Raw genomic sequence first — 12,346 nt, forward strand, 5'->3', positions numbered from 1 at the left:
AATAGGGAACTTCCATTGATCTCATGTATGTATTTCCTAGAATGTTAACGAATGACAGTATACAGAAGAGGCCCACCAGGGGGGCTCTCATCTGAGCTCTGATGCTCACAGATTTATAGGGGCTCATCATATAGGCATGAGCAGCTGACTGATCATGAGAGTGAACTCAGTTTTCAGCATCACTTCACTTGCAGTGTGAACATATCATGGTGCAAAGGCACAACATTTTAAACACATGGTCAGTGTTTCTGAAGTGGTGAGCTCCTAATATGAATCACTGTGTTAGCATGCACTATTAGATAACTGAGAGTCATAAAGCTTCATGGTCTACCATGATAAAACAGACTTTCCAACAGCTCCAGGAATCCTAAAGAATTAGAGAGGCAACCTCCCATGACTTGGGTAAAAGTACGGAAAGAATCTTTGACAGCCCAGATGTCAGATGATAAAAATGCAGCAGTAAGTGAACAGGGGAATGTGCACCATCACCTTCACAGGAACTCCCAGAGTGCTTCAGGATAGAGCCCATGGTGCACATGACAAGCTTCCCACACTTAATCCATATAGTACTAGTTTCCTTTAATATCAGAAAGAAATATAGGACAAGTCTCATTATTTTATGCTTGTGTTGAAATGGTTCCTCTCTGTCTGCTCGTGGTATTAATGTTCCATTTTGAAATCCAATAACAAGACAGCTATTGAGTACATAATGTAAAGGGATTTAGTGTGGTTGCTATGATGGCTCCCCAGGCTTACATACTTCCCTGTAAAAGACTAATGCTTCAGTGCTTTTGACACATATTCCTTTATATAAAGTATGTTTTCAAACCCAGCTGACATGTGTGTCCAGGTGACTTTTATTGGTTCCTAGAATGAGAATGAATCTGACTTCTCTAAATACAAGAAGCTAAGGCATGTTCAGCTTCCAAGGAGCTGTGGTTCTCTATGATCCTGGGGACAAAAATGATAAACATAAAAAGAAGCTGGTCAGAATTACAATGACCCATATCCAGGCCCTTAGGATATACAAATGAGAAATATTTTTTATTACAAGCCACTTGGACACTGGAATTGGCTGTGTCTTAGTCTAGTGTATGTGAGATATGGAAGCTTTGGACATATATTTTGCTATGGGGAAAATTTGTAAATATCATCCTGAGTAAGGTAACCTAGTACCAAAAGAACATGCATGGTATGTACTCATTTATAAGTGGGTAATAGTCAAAGAATGTAGGTATCATGAACCCAAAGAAACTAAACAAGAAGGAAGGCCCAAGAGAGGAAGCTTGAATCTCACTTAGAAGTGGGAATGAAGCAGACATAAGAGGCAGATGGATAGACAGAACTGGGGCGGGGGGGGGGGAGAATGGGGAGGAGAATAGGGAATTCAGGATCAGGTATGGGGAAGGATAGGAGAGATGGCCATATGGCCATAGGAATAAATGGAATTCTGTAATGGATGGGGGTGGGGAGGTAGGAGGGCACCTCCAGGATGGGACAGAGACCTGCAATAAGGGAAGTGTTCAAGATCAATGGGGGTGACCTTAGCTGTGACTCACTGTACTGGAGACATGGAACTTGAAGAAGGCACTTCCTATAGCCAGGAAGGAACCCCAATGGAGCTATAGAGACACCAACCCACCCACAGGTATTTCAACTCAAAATTTATACTGTCTAGAAGAAATACAGACATGGGGGATGGAGCAAAGAATGAGGGAATGGCCGATCAATAACCATCCTGACTTGAGACCCATCCCATGGGCAAGCACCAATCCATAACACTATTAGTGATACTGTTATGGTTGCAGACAGGGGTATGTTGTCCTCTGAGAGCTCCACCCAGCAGCTGACTTAGATACAGGCACCCACATCATGGTGAGGAAAGTACCCATATGTGGCCACTTCTTGTGGTGACTCAGAACCCCAAATAGTTGAGGAGAGGTTCCTCATGGAGGCCCAGTTAGCACAAAACCCCAGCATAGTGGGATGGAATGTGTGCTGAAGTGTGATTGGCATCTGACTTCTCTGGCAGGGGAATAGACCATTTGATTGGTGTGACTTGTATGTAGTTGAATGATGTTTTAGTTTGCATTGTTTTGCTGTAAGGAGAAACCATCCAATGGCAACCCTTATAAAGGAAAACAGTTAATTGAGTCTGGTTTACAGTTTCAGAGGTTTAGTCTGTTATTGTCATGATGGGGAACATGGCAGAGAATAAACAGACATGGAGCTAGGAGAGAGCTGAGAGTTCTACATCTTGATCTAAAGGCAGCAGAAAGAGATCTTGTGCCATACTGGGCATAGCTTGACCATAGAAACCCTCAAAGCCTGCTCCAACAATGATACATTTCCGCCAATAAGGCCACAACTACTTCAACAAGGCCATACCTCCTAATAGTGTTATTCCTGATGGGCCAAGCAATCAAACCCTTGAGACTATAGGGGTGATTTCTATTCAAATCACAATTCACTCCCTGACCTACATAGTCTTCTACTCATAACATAATGTAAAAAAATGCATTCAGTCCAACTTCGAAAGTCTCCATAGTCTAAAATAGTCTCAAACTTATTTAAAAGTCCAAAGTTCAAATTCTCTTTAGAAGCTTATACAATCTCTTAATTGCAATTCTCTGTAAAGTTAAAATAGAAAAGCAGATCATATTCTCTGAACATATATTGGTACAGGTTATTCATTAGAAAAGGGAGCCCAGTGAAGAAATACTGAGTCAAAGGAAGACTGAGAACCAGCTCAAACAAATCAGTAGCCTTCCTATATTCAAAAGATAAACAGGCTGAGAAAGAAATTAGGGAAATGACACCCTTCACAATAGTCACAACAATATAAAGTACCTTGTTGTGACTCTGACAAAACAAGTGAAAGATCTGTATGACAAGAACTTGAAGTCTCTGAAGAAAGAAATTGAAAAAGATCTCAGAAGATGGAAAGATCTCCCATGCTCATGGATTGGCAGGACTAATATAGTAAAAATGGCTATCTTACCGAAAGCAATTCACAGATACAATACAATCCCCATCAAAATTCTAACTCAATTCTTCATAGAGTTAGAGAAATTTGCAAATTCATTTGGAATAACAAAAGACCCAGGATAGAGAAAACTATTCTCAACCATAAAAGAACTTCTGGTGGAATCCCCATCCCTGACCTCAAGCTGCACTACATACAGAGCAATAGTCATAAAAACTGAATAGTATCTGTTTCTAGGATCTGTCCATTGACGAGAGTGAGGTGTTGAAGTCTCCCACTATTATTGTGTGTGGTGCAATGTGTGCTTTGAGCCTTACTAAAGTTTCTTTAATGAATGTGAATGCCCTTGCATTTGGAGCATAGATGTTCAGAACTGAGAGTTCATCTTGGTAAATTTTACCTTTGATGAGTATGAAGTGCCTCTCCTTGTCTTTTTTGATAACTTTGGGTTGAAAGTCGATTTTATTCAGTATTAGAATGTCTACTCCAGCTTGTTTCTTGGGACCATTTGCTTGGAAAATTGTTTTCCAGCCTTTTACTCTGAGGTAGTGTCTGTTTTTGTCCCTGAGGTGGGTTTCCTGTATGTAGCAAGATACTGGGTCCTGTTTATGTAGCCAGTCTGTTAGTCTATGTCTTTTTATTGGGGAATTGAGTCCATATTAAGAGATATTAAGGCCCTTCCGGTCCTACCAACACCAGGGTAGCTAGGGCGCAGAGTCAGCTGACACCCGCCAGCTACCCACAACACCTGCCACGGGATCTTAAGACTTCTGGTGAGTGGAACACAGCGTCTGCTCCAATCCAATTGCGCAGGACCTGAGACTGCATTAGTTAGGGAAGTAGAAAACGTGGCCTGAGTAGGGGCACAAGTCCCTTCCGGTCTGACCAGCACCGGGGTAGCTAGGGTGCAGAGTTGGCTGACACCCGCCAGCTACTCACAACACCAGCCACAGGATCTTAAGACTTCAGGTGATCTGGCCACCCTCCCGGCCAGAGGACAGGTCTCCGCCCGGCCCGGGAACCCTTTGCCTCAGGATCAGCGGGAGCCATCTTGGTTCCGGGACTTCGCTGAACTTAGTCTGCACAGGTGAGAGTGTGCACCACAGAAGCTGACAGCTTCTGGAACAGGCAGGAACCACAGAGCCTCTGAGGCAGTGCCCTTTTTGGGCCCCATACATCCAGCCACCCTCCAGGCCAGAGGACAGGTATCTGCCCGGCCCAGGAGCTCTCTGCCTGAGGATCTGCGGGAGCCATCTTGGTTCCGGGACTCCGCTGAACTTAGGAACTTAGTCTGCACAGGTGAGAGTGTGCACCACAGAAGCTGACAGTTTCTGTGACCCACCAAAGCAACACAGCTTCTGGGAAAGGTCCTGTTTTGGGCCTTCATCTTCGGCCAGGAGGAGGTCCAAACACCAGATATCTGTGCACCTTCCCTGTAAGAGGAGAGCTTGCCTTCAGAGAGTGCTCTGACCACTGAAACTCAGAGGAGAGAGCCTGTCTCCCAGGTCTGCTGATAGAGGCTAACAGAATCACCAGAAGAACAATCTCTAAACAGAGACAACTATAACAACTAACTCCAGGGATTAAAAGATGGCGAAAGGTAAACGTAATAATCTTACTAACAAAAAACAAACCACTCACCATCGTCAGAACCAAGCACTCCCAGTTTGCCCAATCCAGGGCACCCCAACACACCTGAAAAGCTAGACCCGGATCTAAAAGCATATCTAGAGATGATGGTAGAGGACATCAAGAAGGACTTTAATAACACACTTAAAGAAATACAGGAGAACACTGCTAAACAGGTATAAGACATTAAAGAGGAAGCACAAAAATCCCTTAAAGAATTGCAGGAAAACCAGACCAAACAGGTGATGGAATTGAGGAAAACCACCCAAGACCTAAAAAGGGAAGTAGACACAATAAAGAAAACCCAAAGTGAGGCAACGCTGGAGATAGAAACCCTAGGAAAGAAATATGGAACCATAGATGGGAGCATCAGCAACACAATACAAGAGACAGAAGAGAGAGTCTCAGGTGCAGAAGACTCCATAGAGAACATCGGCACAACAATCAAAGAAAATACAGAATCCAAAAAGACCCTAACTCAAAACATCCAGGAAATCCAGGACACAATGAGAAGACCAAAACTACGGATAATAGGAGTAGATGAGAATGAAGATTTTCAACTCAAAGCACCGGCAAATATCTTCAACAAAATTATAGAAGAAAACATCCCAAACCTAAAGAAAGAGATGCCCATGAACATACAAGAAGCCTACAGAACTCCAAATAGACTGGACCAGAAAAGAAATTCCTCCCGACACATAATAATCAGAACAACAAATGCACTAAATAAAGATAGAATACTAAAAGCAGTAAGGGAAAAAGGTCAAGTAACATATAAAGGCAAGACTATCAGAATTACACCAGATTTTTCACCAGAGACTATGAAAGCCAGAAGGTCCTGGACAGATGTTATACAGAAACTAAGAGAACACAAATTCCAGCCAAGGCTACTATACCCAGCCAAACTCTCAATTACCATAGATGGAGAAACCAAAGTATTCCACGACAAAACCAAATTCACGCATGATCTTTCCACGAATCCAGCCCTTCAAAGGATAATAACAGAAAAAAAAACAAGGATGGAAACCACGTCCTAGAAAAAGCAAGAAGGTAATCCCTCAACAAACCTAAAAGAAGACAGCCACAAGAACAGAATGCCAACTCTAACAACAAAAATAAAAGGAAGCAACAATTACTTTTCCTTAATATCTCTTAATATCAATGGACTCAACACCCCAATAGAAAGACATAGACTAACAGACTGGCTACACAAACAGGACCCAACATTTTGTTGCTAACAGGAAACTCAACTCAGAGAAAAAGATAGACACTACTTCAGAATGAAAGGCTAGAAAACAATTTTCCAAGCAAATGGTATGAAGAAACAAGCTGGGGTAGCTATCCTAATATCTAATAAAATAGACTTCCAGCCCAAAGTCATCAAAAAAGACAAGGAAGGGCACTTCATACACATCAAAGGTAAAATCCTCCAAGAGGAACTATCAATTCTGAATATCTATGCTCCAAATACAAAGGCAGCCACATTCATTAAAGAAACTTTAGTAAAGCTCAAAGCACACATTGCATCTCACACAATAATAGTGGGAGACTTCAACACACTACTTTCACCAATGGACAGATCATAGAAACAGATACTAAACATGGACACAGTGAAACTAACAGAGGTTACGAAACAAATGGATCTGACAGATATCTACAGAACATTTTATCCTAAAACAAAAGGATATACCTTCTTCTCAGCACCTCACAGTACCTTCTCCAACATTGACCACATAATCAGTCACAAAACAAGCCTCAACATATACGAAAATATTAAAATTGTCCCATGCATCCTATCAGATCACCATGGACTAAGGCTGATCTTCAATAACAAAATAAATAATAGAAAGCCAACACACACCTGGAAACTAAACAACAATCTTCTCAATGATACCTTGGTCAAGGAAGGAATAAAGAAAGAAATTAAGGACTTTTTGGAGTTTAATGAAAATGAAGCCACAACATATCCAAACTTATAGGACACAATGAAAGCATTTCTAAGAGGAAAACTCATAGCTCTGAGTGCCTCCAAAAAGACACTAGAGAGAGCACACATTAGCAGCTTGACAACACACCTAAAAGCTCTAGAAGAAAAGGAATCAAATTCACCCAAGAGGAGTAGACTGCAGGAAATAATCAAACTCAGGGGTAAAATCAACCAAGTGGAAACAAGAAGGACTATTAAAAGAATCAACCAATAGAGGAGCTGGTTCTTTGAGAAAATCAACAAGATAGATAAACCCTTAGCCAGACTCACTAGAGGGCACAGGGAAAGTATTCTAATTAACAAAATTAGAAATGAAAAGGGAGAGTTAACAACAGATCCTGAAGAAATCCAAAACACCATCAGATCCTACTACAAAAGGCTATACTCAACAAAACTGGAGAACCTGGACGAAATGGAGAACTTTCTAGACAGATACTAGGTACCAAAGTTAAATCAGGATCAGGTTAATGATCTAAACAGTCCCATATCCCCTAAAGAAATAGAAGCAGTCATTAATAGTCTCCCAACCAAAAAAAGCCCAGGACCAGATGGGTTTAGTGCAGAGTTCTATCAGACCTTCAAAGAAGATTTAATCCCAGTTCTTCATAAACTATTCCACAAAATAGAAACAGAAGGTACTCTACCCAACTCATTCTATGAAGTCACAATTGCTCTGATACCTAAACCACAAAAAGACCCAACAAAGATAGAGAACTTCAGACCAATTTCCCTTATGAATATCGATGCAAAAATACTCAATAAAGTTCTCACTAACCGAATCCAAGAACACATCAAAACAATTATCCATCCTGACCAAGTAGGTTTCATCCCAGGGATGCAGGGATGGTTTAATATACGGAAATCCATCAATGAAATCCACTATATAAACAAACTCAAAGACAAAAACCACATGATCATCTCGTTAGATGCTGAGAAAGCATTTGACAAAATCCAACACCCATTCATGATAAAAGTCTTGGAAAGGTCAGGAATTCAAGGCCCATACCTAACCATGATAAAAGCAATCTACAGCAAACCAGTAGCCAACATCTAAGTAAATGGTTAGAAGCTGGAAGACATCCCACTAAAATCAGGAACTAGACAAGGTTGTCCACTCTCTCCCTACCTATTCAACATTGTACTTGAAGTCCTAGCCAGAGCAATTAGACAACAAAAGGAGATCAAGGGGATACAAATTGGAAAAGAGGAAGTCAAAATATCACTTTTTGCAGATGATATGATAGTATATATAAGTGACCCTAAAAATTCCACCAGAGAACTCCTAAGCCTGATAAACAGCTTCAAAGAAGTAGCTGGATATAAAATTAACTCAAGCAAGTCAATGGCCTTTCTGTACACAAAGGATAAACAGGCTGAGAAAGAAATTAGGGAAACAACACCCTTCTCAATAGTCACAAATAATATAAAATACCTTGGCGTGACTCTAACTAAGGAAGTGAAAGATCTGTATGACAAGAACTTCAAGTCTTTGAAGAAAGAAATTAAAGAGGATCTCAGAAGATGAAAAGATTGCCCATGCTAATGGATTGGCAGAATCAACATTGTAAAAATGGCTATCTTGCCAAAAGTAATCTACAGATTCAATGCAATCCCCATCAAAATTCCAACTCAATTCTTCAACGAATTAGAAAGGGCAATCTGCAAATTCATTTGGAACAACAAAAAACCTAGGATAGCAAAAACTCTTCTCAAGGATAAAAGAACCTCTGGTGGAATCACCATGCCTGACCTAAAGCTGTACTACAGAGCAATTGTGATTAAAAACTGCATGGTACTGGTATAACGACAGACAGGTAGGCCAATGGAACAGAATTGAAGACCCTGAGATGAACCCACACACCTATGGTCACTTGATCTTCGACAAGGGAGCTAAAACCATCCAGTGGAAAAAAGACAGCATTTTCAACAAATGGTGCTGGCACAACTTGCAGTTATCATGTAGAAGAATGCGAATTGATCCATTTCTATCTCCTTGTACTAAGGTTAAATCTAAGTGGATTAAGGAACTCCACATAAAACCAGAGACACTGAAACTTATAGAGGGGAAAGTAGGGAAAAGCCTCGAAGACATGGGTACAGGGGGAAAATTCCTGAATAGAACACCAATGGCTTGTGCTGTAAGATCGAGAATCGATAAATGGGACCTCATAAAGTTGCAAAGCTTCTGCAATGCAAAAGACACCATCAATAAGACAAAAAGACCACGAACAGATTGGGAAAGGATTTTTACCTATACTAAATCAGATAGGGGACTAATATCCAATATATATAAAGAACTCAAGAAGGTGGACTCCAGAAAATCAAATAATCCAAAAAAAATGGGGCTCAGAACTGAACAAAGAATTCTCACCCGAGGAATACCGAATGGCTGAGAAGCACCTGAAAAAATGCTGAACATCCTTAATCAACAGAGAAATGCAACTCAAAACAACCCTGAGATTCTACCTCACACCAATCAGAATGGCTAAGATCAAAAATTCAGGTGACAGCAGATGCTGGTGAGGATGTGGAGAAAGAGGAACACTCCTCCATTGTTGGTGGGATTGCAAGCTTGTACAATCCCTCTGGAAATCAGTCTGGCGGTTCCTCAGAAAATTGGACATAGTACCACCAGAGGATCCAGCAATACCTCTCCTGGGCATATATCCAGAAGATGTCCCAACCGTTAAGAAGGACATATTCTCCACTATGTTCATAGCAGCCTTATTTATAATAGCCAGAAGCTGGAAAGAACCCAGATGCCCTTCAACAGAGGAATGGATACAGAAAATGTGGTACATTTACACAATGTAGTACTACTCAGCTATTAGAAGGAATGAATTTATGAAATTCCTAGGCAAATGGATGGACCTGGAGGGCATCATCCTGAGTGAGGTAATACAATCACAAAGGAACTCACACAATATGTACTCACTGATTAGTAGATATTAGCCCCAAAACTTAGGATACCCAAGATATAAGATACAATTTGTTAAACTCATCAAAGTCAAGAAGAACAAAGACCAAAGTGTGGACACTGTGCCCCTTTTTAGAATTGGGAACAAAACACCCATCGAAAGCGTTACAGAGATAAAGTTTGGAGCTGTGAAGAAAGGATGGACCATCGAAAGACTGCCATATCCAGGGATCCACCCCATAATCAGCGTCCAAACACCATTGCATACACTAGCAAGATTTTGCTGAAAGGACCTAGATATAGCTGTCTTTTGTGAGACTATGCCGGGGCCTAGCAAACACAGAAGTGGATGCTCACAGTCAGCTATTGGATGGATCACAGGGCCCCCAATGGAGGTTCTAGAGAAAGTACCTAAGGAGCTAAAGGGATCTGCAACCCTATAGGTGGAACAACATTATGAATTAACCAGTACTCCAGAGCTCTTGACTCTAGCTGCATATGTATCAAAAGATGGCCTAGTCGGCCATCACTGGAAAGAGAGGCCCATTGGACTTGCAAACTTTATATGCCCCAGTACAGGGGAACGCCAGGGCCAAAAAGTGGGAGTGGGTGGGGGAGTGTATTGGGGACTTTTTGGATAGCATTGGAAATGTAAATGAGGAGCATACCTAATTAAAAAAAAGAGATATTAAGGAAAAGTGATTGGTGCTTCCTGTTATTTGGGCATATACCCAGAAGATGTTCCAACTTGTAATAAGGACACATTATCCACTATGTTCATAGCAGCCTTATTTATAATAGCCAGAAACTGGAAAGAACCCAGATGACCCTCAACAGAGGAATGGATATAGAAAATGTGGTATATTTACACAATGGATTACTACTCAGCTATTAAAAATAATGACTTCATGAAATTCTTAGGCAAAAGGATGGAACTAGAAAATATCTCATCCTGAGTTAGGTCTGGCCAGCAACTGACCAATGCAGATGTTGCTGCTTGGAACCAACCATCAGACTGAACTCAGGGTACCTTGTGAGGTGTTAGGAGAAGGACTGGTGGAACGGAGAGGGATAGGAACCCCATTAAAAGAAAAACATAGGCTGGATTGACTACCCAGCTCTCTCAAAGTCTAGACCACCAACCAAGGAATGTACCTGGAGAGATCCATAGCTCCAATTACACATGTAGCAGAGGATGGCCTTGCCCAAAAGCAGTGAGAGGGAAGCCCTTGGTCCCGGGGAGGTTAGATGGCCAGAGTAGGGGGAAGCTGGAGTGGTGGGGTAGGAGAGTGTCGGTGGGTGGGTGAGCATTCTCATATAGGCAAAAGGGAGGGGTGAGGGCAGATGTGGGATGGGGTGTTGGTGGAGGCAGTAACCAGGAAGTGAGATATCATTTTTGATATGAACCAATGGAAAGATTAATAATAATTAAAAAAAAGAAAGTTAGTTATTGTGAAAAATAAAAGAGAGAAAGATCTAGCTAGGTAGCGCAGTATCCTGCATAATCCCAGCTAAGAGTTTAAGACAAGTGAACACTGAGCTAATAGTCTAGCCTGGAGTACCTAATGAGAACTTGATTGAAAAAAGCCAAAAGGAAAGAAAAGGAAAGCCAAGCTAGGTATCACATCTCCATAATTTTATCACTCAGGAAGCATAGGCAGGAGGATCATGAGTTCAAGGATAGCTTGGGTTGCATAGCCAGATTGTCTTAACAAACCAAACCAAACACAACACAACAAAACAAAATAAAGCTATCATAGGCCTTCCTTTGCCTTCTCATGTGGACAAGCGTGGGCCAGGCACTTATGTTGGGTCTTGCTGTGCCCCTAGAAGTGCAAGGCTGTCAGGGGGTTTATCACCTGAGACTTCACAAATCTGCAGGCTCAGAGCTCAGTCACAGAGCCCAGGCTTCTCAAACTGTGAGGTGTCTCTGTGTATGACTAGTTTGGGGACTGGCTGGAAGGATTGGGACAGAGATATCACCCTGCTAGTATGTGTATGGTGGACTGGCTATTCTTTTTTTTTTTTAAAGGTATGTTTTCTAATATTTATTTATTTATTATATGTAAGTACACTGTAGCTGTCTTCAGACACTCCAGAAGAGGGCATCAGATCTCATTATGGATGGTTGTGAGCCACCATGTGGTTGCTGAGACTTGAACTCAGGACCTTTGGAAGAGCAGTTGGTGCTACTAACCGCTGAGCCATCTCACCAGCCCTGGATTGGCTATTCTTTTTTTTTTTATTACGTATTTTCCTCAATTACATTTCCAATGCTATCCCAAAATTCCCCCCCTCACCGCCCACTCCCCTACCCACCCTTTCCCATTTTTTGGCCCTGGCGTTGCCCTGTACTGGGGCATATAAAGTTTGAAAGTCCAATGGGCCTCTCTTTCCAGTGATGGCCGACTAGGCCATCTTTTGATACATATGCAGCTAGAGACAAGAGCTCCGGGGTACTGGTTAGTTCATAACGTTGTTCCACCTATAGGGTTGCAGATCCCTTTAGCTCCTTGGATACTTTCTCTAGCTCCTCCATTGGGAGCCCTGTGATCCATCCACTAGCTGACTGTGAGCATCCACTTCTGTGTTTGCTAGGCCCCGGCATAGTCTCACAAGAGACAGCTATATCTGGGTCCTTTCAGCAAAATCTTGCTAGTGTATGCAATGGTGTCAGGGTTTGGAAGCTGATTATGGGGTGGATCCCTGGATATGGCAGTCTTTCGATGGTCCATCCTTTCATCACAGCTCCAAACATTGTCTCTGTAACTCCTTCCATGGGTGATTGTTTCCAATTCTAAGAAGGGGCAAAGTGTCCACACTTTGG

This window comes from Mus musculus, chromosome 6 (genome assembly GCF_000001635.26).
Source record: "Mus musculus strain C57BL/6J chromosome 6, GRCm38.p6 C57BL/6J".
NCBI classification, from domain to species: Eukaryota; Metazoa; Chordata; class Mammalia; order Rodentia; family Muridae; genus Mus; species Mus musculus.